The following is a 9,238-nucleotide window of genomic DNA, read 5'->3' on the forward strand; positions in this document are numbered from 1 at the left end:
GCACACCATTTATTGTCTGAGCAAGAAATTTAACGACTGTGAGACCAGACACTCATTGCTCAAAAAGACTTGTTGCGCGCTTGCATGGGCTGCTAAACGTCTCAGACAATATATGATGACTCATATAACTTGGTTGATACCCAAGATGGACCCCATCAAGTACATATTTGAAAAATCAGCTCTCACTGGTAGAATTGTCTAATGGCAGATGTTATTATTAGAGTGTGATATCCAATATGTTGCATAAAAGGCCATCAAGGGTAGCATATTAGTAGATCATCTTGCTCACGAACCGATGGAGGATTACCAACCTTTGAAGTTCGATTTTCCAACGAAGATATTATGGTTGTCAAAGACTATGAGATCCTTGGACCAGACAAAGGACTCGAACCAGGGGAGCGATGGACTCTCATGTTTGATGGAGATTCAAATGCCATAGGTCATGAAGTTGGGGCAGTATTGATGTCTCCTAAGAATTTTCATCTACCATTCAAAGCAAAGCTTTGCTTCACTTGTAGGAACAACATGGCTGAGTATGAAGCTTGCATATTGGGGCTAGAGGAGGCTATTGAGTTAAAGATTAAAGTCCTTGAAGTATATTGAGACTCTACTATAGTGATACATCAGATTAGAGGTGATTGGGAAACAATACATGTTAATCTAATTCCATATCGGGATTATATGGTGAAGTTACTCCCGAAGTTCGACATAATCACCTTTTTCCATATTCCTCGAGAAGAGAATCAGATGGCAGATGCCCTGGCAACTCTGGCATCCATGTACAAGTTAATATGGCCTAATCATCAGCCTACTATTGAAATTGAGCATTTTGATGAACTTGCTCATTGTTTGACAACAACAGAAGAGTCAGACAACAAACCATGGTTCTTTGATATCAAACACTATCTTGAAAAACAAGAATATCCGGTAGAGGCTTCTAGCCATGACAAGAGGACTATACGGAGTTTAGAATCCAAGTTCTTCCTAAATGGGGACGTATTGTATAATATAAATTATGACATGGTTTTACTCAGATGTATGGACAAATGGGAAGCTAATCAACTTATGAATGATATACACGAAGGATCATTTGGCACCCATGCAAATGGACATGCGATGGCAAAGAAAATCCCGAGGGAAGGTTACTATTGGTTAACAATGGAAACTGATTGTTATCGTTATGCCAAAACATGCTACAAATGCCAAATTTATGCTGAAAAAGTGCACGTACCACCTACCCCTCTGAATTTCATAGCATCACCGTGGCCTTTCTCTATGTGGGGAATTGACATGATCGGGATGATCGAACCTAAAGCGTCCAATGGACATAGGTTTATCTTGTTTTCCATAGACTACTTCATCAAATGGGTTGAGGTCGCGTCTTATGCCAATGTCACCAAGCAAGTGGTTTCTCATTTCTTAAAGAACAATATCATATGTCGATACGGGGTTCCCAACAAAATCATCACTGATAATGGGTCCAACCTCAATAACAAAACAATAGAGGAGTTGTGTGCAACATTCAAAATTGAACACCACAACTCGTCATCATATCGCCCAAGATGAAAAGGGCTGTTGAAGCTGCAAATAAAAATATCAAGAAGACCATTCAGAAGATGGTAGTCACATATAATGGCTGGCATGAAATGCTACCTTTTGCACTGCATGCCTATCATACATCGGTGCGTACTTTGACAGGGGCAACTCCATTCTCCTTTATTTATGGTATGGAAGCAGTCATTCCTATAGAAGTCAAAATCCCCTCGATGAGAGTCTTGATGGAGGCTAAGTTAGACGAAGCAGAATGGGTTCAAGCAAGGTTCGATGAGCTCAATCTCATTGAAGAGAAGTGCTTAAATGAATTATGTCATGGTCAACTCTATCAGAGGCGTCTTAAGAAAGCATTCGACAAGAAGGTACATCCTAGAGTATTCTAAGAAAGCGACTTGGCGTTGAAGAAAATCCTACCCATCCACAAAGATTCTGGGGGCAAGTGGACGCCAAATTATGAAGGTCCATTTGTAGTGGTTAAAGCCTTTTCCGGAGGCGCTCTAATCCTTGCAACTATGGACGGTGATGAGTTGCTACTCCCCACAAATGTTGATGCAGTTAAAAAGTACTTTTCCTAAAAAAGTGGAATAAAAAAAGCCGCTAAGTCGAAAACCTAAAAGGGTGACTTAGGCAAAAAATGGTTATCCTGGTGGATCGAAAACCCGAAAGGGTGGTCCAAGCAAAAATTAGGGATAAAAATAAAAGAATTAACCCGCTGAGTCGAAAACCTGAAAGGGCGACTCATGCAAAAAAGGGTATCCCGGTGGATTGAAAACCCGAAAGGGAAATTCAGGAAAAAGTTAGGGATTAGTTCCAAGGAAAAAAAATCCAATTTTGTGAATCCACTATATCCCTGAAGGTCTCCAGAAGTGAAGAATCAATCCAGTCGACTTCTTCATAGGAAAGGCGTTCAGACTTTCGAAGACATGAAAATTATAGCAATATTGAAACTCAATGGAAACTCAGGTTTTACTGCCATTATATTTTCCATGCACATCAATTACCTCATTAAGGAATTGCATCTTTATATAAAGTTTCCCACTAAAGGGTCAAATCAATAAAAAGAGAAATGTTTTCATCGAAATTGTGTCCAAATTATTTTTATTTTATCTGCATGATTGTAAAATGCCCTTATTTCTTGATGAGCATTGTTTTAAAATTTTGGAAAATAACAAAAACATTTAAACAAAATAATAAAATTGCTCTTGAGATATCAAAAAGGGAGAGTCATAGTCTCCGAGATTGTTCTCAATGCATAAAGGTGTCAGATCATTTGCAGGCATACATGGTCATTTTCAACAGCTCAAATTCCTTTAGGAATGTACTCCTATACAACTTGTTGACATCAAATCTTTAGAAATCTCAATAGGGGAATTCATAATATAACCCTGAGTGTTGCGTCGCTGAAAGTATTTGGAGTTGAGGAGAGAACACTCTCAATAATCCAAATTCCCAAAACGTACTTCCAACTACCCAAAAAACCCGAAGCCAATTTTCATTGGTCTCCCTGATAACAAAAGATCACACTGTTGGCATCTTCATAAAGTCAAAACCCATTAACTAGGGCACTAAAAGAACCCTCACCTTCAAAGACGGAGAAAAAATTCAAAAAAACATACCCAATCATCATCTACACTCTCATATGCACATACATGCATAATCCTCCCTCCGAAATGGGAAGTTTCATCAAATATAAGCACAAAACATTAGCATTCCTATATACACATATGAGAAATCCCCAATAACAACATACTACATGCATCATAACAAGCACAAGTGCTTCCATCCAAAATGGAATGTCAAACAATCATCATACGTAATACCAACCGGAACCCAAGATCAACCACAAGTATCCAGGATGGTCCTCATTTAAGTCAGGAGTTATTACCCTGCATGTGCTCGTGAGATTGTTTTCCAGCAAGTCATTCTTCAACTTTATGGTTGTTAGTGATATTCCTCAGTGTTTTTGTTATTGATCCCCAAGCAGAGGTTACCCTAAAAAGTCTCTTATGAGCTTTTCCCCTGCAGAGTTTTGCCATAAATCTCCTCCAAAGGGAGTCTTTTCTGAACTATTTCCCCAACAGATGAACGTTTGAGATACTACTTCATTTACCTGAAGAATCTCATATGTTATTGGAGATAATTCTCTGGTATCCTCGAAGAGCCTTAGACACGATTGAGGTATCATTCCCATGTTAGAATATCTTGATTATATCATATAAGATGACGATTTGTTGATTCAGAGAATCTCATTTATTCGTTTGAGATACTGCTTCATTTACTTGAAGAATTTCATTTATTCGTTTGAGATACTGCTTCATTTACTTGAAGAATTTCATTTGTTCTTAGAGATACTGCTCTGGTATTCTCAAAGAGTCTTAGATACGATTGAGGTATCATTTCCATGTTGGAATATCTTGATTTTATCATATAAGATGTTGCTTCGTTGATTTAAAGAATATAATCTTTCCATTTGAGATACTGCTTCATTTACCTGAAGAATCTCATTTGTTTTTAGAGATACTGTTTTGGTATCCTCGAAGAGTCTTAGATATAATTGAGGTATCATTCCCATGTTGGAATATCTTGATTATATCATATAAGATGTTGCTTCATTGATTCGGAGAATCTCATTTATTTGTTTGAGATACAACTTCATTTACTTGAAGAATCTCATTTGTTCTTAGAGAAATTGCTCGGGTATCCTTGAAGAGTTTTAAATATGATTGAGTTATCATTCCCATGTTGGAATATCTTGATTATATCATATAATACGTTGCTCCGTTGATTCGGAGAATCTCATTTATCGGTTTGAGATACTGCTTCATTTACCTGAAGAATCTCATTTGTTCTTAGAGATACTGCTCTGGCATCCTCAAAGAGTCTTAGATACAATTGAGATATCATTCCCATGTTGGAATATCTTGATTATATTATATAAGATGTTGCTTCGTTGATTCGGAGAATCTCATTTATCTGTTTGAGATACTACTTCATTTACCTGAAGAATCTCATTTGTTTTTAGAGATACTGCTCTAGTGTCCTCGAAGAGCCTTAGATGTATCATTCCCCTTGTATGGAATATCTCGATTAAATCATATATGATGTTGCTCCATTGATTTGGAGAATCTCATTTATTCGTTTGAGATACTGTTTCATTTATCTGAAAATTTTCATTTGTTCTTAGAGATACTGCTCTAGTATCCTCGAAGAGTCTTGGATAAAATAGAGGTATCATTTCCTTGTTGGAATATCTTGATTATGTCATATAATATGTTGCTTCATTGATTTAGGGAATCTCATTCGTTTATTTGAGATGATGCTTCATTTATCTGAAGAATCCCGTGTGTTCTTAGAGTTATTATTCCGGTCATTCTTAGAAAGCTCTTTTGAGTTTATTCTTTGTTTTACTGTACTTTTCCTTTGCATTACACGTTCATACTCGGAAGGGAAAATTTTGGGGTCTTCTTGTATCTAATTGGCTGTTACCCTAAAAATGAACCCCACCACAATTATTTTTTCTCGGACGCCGGACAATTAGATAGGGGCAGTTGTCATACCCCAATTTTGTCTTATATTTTTTCCCCTCAAATCTAGTCTCACATATTGCACTGCACTGCATATTTTTTGTACTTCAAATACGCCCATTCTGTTTTTGCTTATTAAAGTTGCATGCATGTGCATTTAGGTCATGACATTTGGCCTATTGGCCGTATGTTATCCAAAGTCTTTGTTATTGGATGTTGAGTTGTGTAAAAATTTATTTCCCCGATTTACACTTGGTCACATTTTGAGAGTAGATGGGGGGTGTTATTCGAATTGCAAAACTATGATTGACTATGGTATTAGGCAATGCTTAAGGCCCGTCCACATCGTGTCATGACTTGTTTGGTTTATAAGTTTCGATGGGCTTAATTTGAAAATTAAGAAGTTGCATTCTTGGCCTTGAGAATTGATACATATTTCATTCACTTTTCAAAAAAACTAAACCTCTTAAATGTTGGGGATTTGAGGTTCCCTGTGGATGAAATTTTCTTTTGGACGTTTATCCAAATTTACTTCAAATTTGTCTTAATTGCAAGGCCTTAGAATGTTGGAAAAGGAATGAGCAGCATGTAATAAAGATTTTTTTTGTCCTTATTAAAAGTCATTATATTTGGAAACTTCTTCTTATAAAATCCCAAGAATCGCATAAAGACAATAACAAACTCATGCAAAACTACAAGGAACACGAAAGGTGACATCTTTACTAATAACCTATGGCCCTAACATGGTATCTTTACAAACCAAAATCCCAAGAAATTACAAGAAAAAGAACAAAACCAAGTCAATTAGAGAGCCTCCAATGCATTGGCTCAAGCAGTCCTAGAGTCGATTTTGTCCTTGCATCTACCATTAGGCTATTGGTGCAACCCCTGCTTTTCAGTTTTTGCCTGTAGAAAAAGAAGCCTGAAATAGGTATTATATACACACATCAACATTCATTTACAACAATGGACAGGAATAAGCATAGGATACCATGACAAATGTTGAAACAAGGTGAAAAGGAAGAAAATGATCAAATAATGAAGGTAGGTCTGCACATGCCTATTCACTCACATATTGTACAAAATGATATGAAATTGAACCCTCCAAAATAAGTATTCATACATACGTAGTAACTCAAAAAATCAACAACAACAAAATACCATTACATATTACGCACCACGGGACAAATTAAGGGGACCACATAAAGAAATCAATCCAAATTCAAAATACAATGAAAAACATCTGCACATGATACAACAAACATGGGACCATAGAGGTCACACACCAAGTCTCAACAACAACACATACCATGAATGACAAAACCACCTCACACCATTTTCAAAAGGTCCCATAAAATATGTGAGATTCTAACAGAATTCCATTCCCTATTTCCTCGTACGATTTCAAATCAATCCACATATACCTCACTAAAAAAACCTATTGCAATCATTATATAAAGGATTTGTTATTCACTGATAAAAGGATTGGAACCTTGCAAATTTTCGACATTGACCTTCAATCAAAGCTCTCTCTAAAAAAAACCTAATCATAGTTTTATAACCAAACTTTGATAAAGGTTGAGCTACTACAGACAATAACATAGCATACAGAAGAACGGGCAATAATAATAGAAAAAAACAAAGAACGATAAGAAAGAGAAATGAGGAAACAGGAGGACATTGAAAAGCACAAAAAGAGGCAAAGAAAGAACTTACTCGGTTCGTCGGAGAGTTCATCGGACTAGCTCCGATTTGGTGAGTCGTTGATCTCTTCTCTGTTTTCTTGGGGCCATCGTTTTCGCCGTGTTAATTTATGAGGAACCCCCATGACAATTTCGTGAAATTCCTGCTGTTTGGAGTTTAATTTCAAATTTAGGGTTTCATCTTTTTGACTGTTGAATGTTGGAAATCTTGTTTTGGTTTATGTTTAAAGGGATTTTTTGAGCTAGGTTTCGTTTTATGAGGATGGTTTTTGTCGTGGCTTAAGTGATTTGGACTTTGTTAGAGTCGATCCAGCCATTTAAGGAGGATTTAGGTTAGAACGAGGCCAAATTTGGATAGTAGAGAAGAAATGAGGGGTGGGGGATGGGGGGTTACAGTTTGGGTTTGGGAGCGGTGGTTCGCCGAAGAAGAATGTGGTACCGCTGTCCATGTCCGACAACCACTGTCTTCTCCGACAGGACAGACCGGAGAAGGGGATGCGGGTTGTAGAGCATGATCGTTTTTTTTTTGAAGAGAGAGAATGAAATTTCAATTTAGGGTTGATCCTTTCATTTTTGTACTTTAATAATTTCATTGTTGGACTGACACGGTGGTGACAAGTGTCTCCACCATTGGACACTTGTAATCGGACCTTGTGATTAGCCTTTCGATCTTGTGCATGCTTCCTCGATGATTACCATGCACCCGCGTATATTATGACCATTTGATCGGTTGGGACCAAGTCAGATCATCAAATCTGATAGTCCATACTGGACCTCGAGTCAACTAGAGTTAATCAAGTCTTGGTTGGACTACCCCTGCGTTTGGGCCTTTATCTCGTCTGGACCTTGGTTTTCTTTGGTCACATCTCCCTTTATTTTATTTAATTTTGGTCCATTTACTTATTATTTTGTTTTGTTTATATTTCTAAAAAAAATGTTATTAATTAAGTGGTTAATTTTTGTTAAATAATCTCACTTAATTTAATTAATATTTTGTTTATTTTATTTTATAAAAAAATCTCTTAGTTAATCTAATTAATTAGCATTTTGGTTAATTTTATTAAATAGTTTTATTTAATTATTTAGTCATTCATCTTTGAGATATTTGCTCGAGTTTATTATTTTGCGCTTGATTGATCCATTAACTTGTACAATTCTGATTTCAATTAAACTGTACATTTGTGCTTTATTGATGACATCAATTTGTTAATCACTTCAAGCATCATGATCACATTAAACCATTTAAAGATCAAATATTTCTTGACTCAATATCAAGCCCATTTTCATACCATTATAATTCGATCGCTTTGAGCATCGCCATCAATCTCACATAGCTTACTCTTGGGCTTTCTTACAGTGAGACCTATTCGATTATTAATTAATCGATTAGATGATTGATCTACCAAGTATAATTCAATTTATCCGTAAACACAAATTTCAAACCTCAATCCAACATTAAGTATTTTTATTCAAATCAATTTAAAACACCTAATTGAAATTAAAAACCATTTCATCTAGACATGAAAAAGGGGGATGGTTTTGAGCCTTCAACTCCTCTCCTCAATTGTTTGAATACGAGTTCTCTTACTCGGTTAGTCAAGCAATTGTCATTTCTATTAAAAACTTATAACTTGATTAAATCCAACATTATTTTCATAATTATCTAAACGAAAAGGGAGATGTTCTAGAGCCTTCGATTCCTCTCCTCAAATGCTCGGATATGAGTTCCCTTACTCAGTCATTCAAACATTTGTCGTTTATCCAAACGTATCAACCATACACAAACCTATTTTCATAATCACTCGGATGAAAAAGAAAGTGTTATAGAGCCTTATATTCCCCTTCCCGATTACTTGGATACCAGTTGCCTTACTCGATCATCCGAGTATTCGTCATCCATTTAGAATACCTTAACTATTATCAAACCATTTTGTAATTAAGGATGAAAAGGGAGATGGTCTAGAGCCTTCAATTCCTCTTCTCGGTTATTTGGGTACGAGTTTCCTTACTCGACTATCCGAGTGATCGTCATCCAAATAAAACATTTAACATACTAATCCAACTTGTCACCCCCGTGTGATCACAACTCTTTTCAGAAAGAACATTGTTTTATCCCTTTTAATGCGCCTAACAAACTAGTGTTTAAACCTCCGTCGAGAGTAGATAAGCCAATGTTTAGCCTTTAGAATACGGTATAAGCAACTGCTCATTAAAAGACACCAATAAACCGTAGTTCCCCGAACTACGAATACTCTGATTTCCTTATTGCACCATAAGGATACGTAGGAAGGAGATTGCTAGATCTTCGCGAGCACACTAATAAAAAACCTCTCTTTTCCCCCTTCTGAGGTTTCCATTCATTTCTCTTTTCAATATTTTATTCACTCCAAGAAAACAAATAAAATTAGCTAACATTCAAATCACAAAATAGACTAAGAGGTTCCCGTTGAGTACAAC

At 36.3% G+C, this 9,238-nt stretch overlaps 1 long non-coding RNA gene across 1 annotated transcript; it reads right to left on the reverse strand.

The window, feature by feature from the left end:
* Window positions 1-5,777: 5,777 nt before the first annotated feature.
* On the reverse strand, window positions 5,778-7,386 carry LOC127106744 (uncharacterized). Its single transcript, XR_007795475.1, has 2 exons — window positions 6,795-7,386; window positions 5,778-6,000 (listed from the first exon to the last, which is right to left on the reverse strand). It is a non-coding gene; the product is annotated as an uncharacterized LOC127106744 (long non-coding RNA).
* Between the last annotated feature and the right edge of the window lie 1,852 nt (window positions 7,387-9,238).

This window comes from Lathyrus oleraceus, chromosome 7 (genome assembly GCF_024323335.1).
Source record: "Lathyrus oleraceus cultivar Zhongwan6 chromosome 7, CAAS_Psat_ZW6_1.0, whole genome shotgun sequence".
In the NCBI taxonomy this organism is placed as follows: Eukaryota; Viridiplantae; Streptophyta; class Magnoliopsida; order Fabales; family Fabaceae; genus Lathyrus; species Lathyrus oleraceus.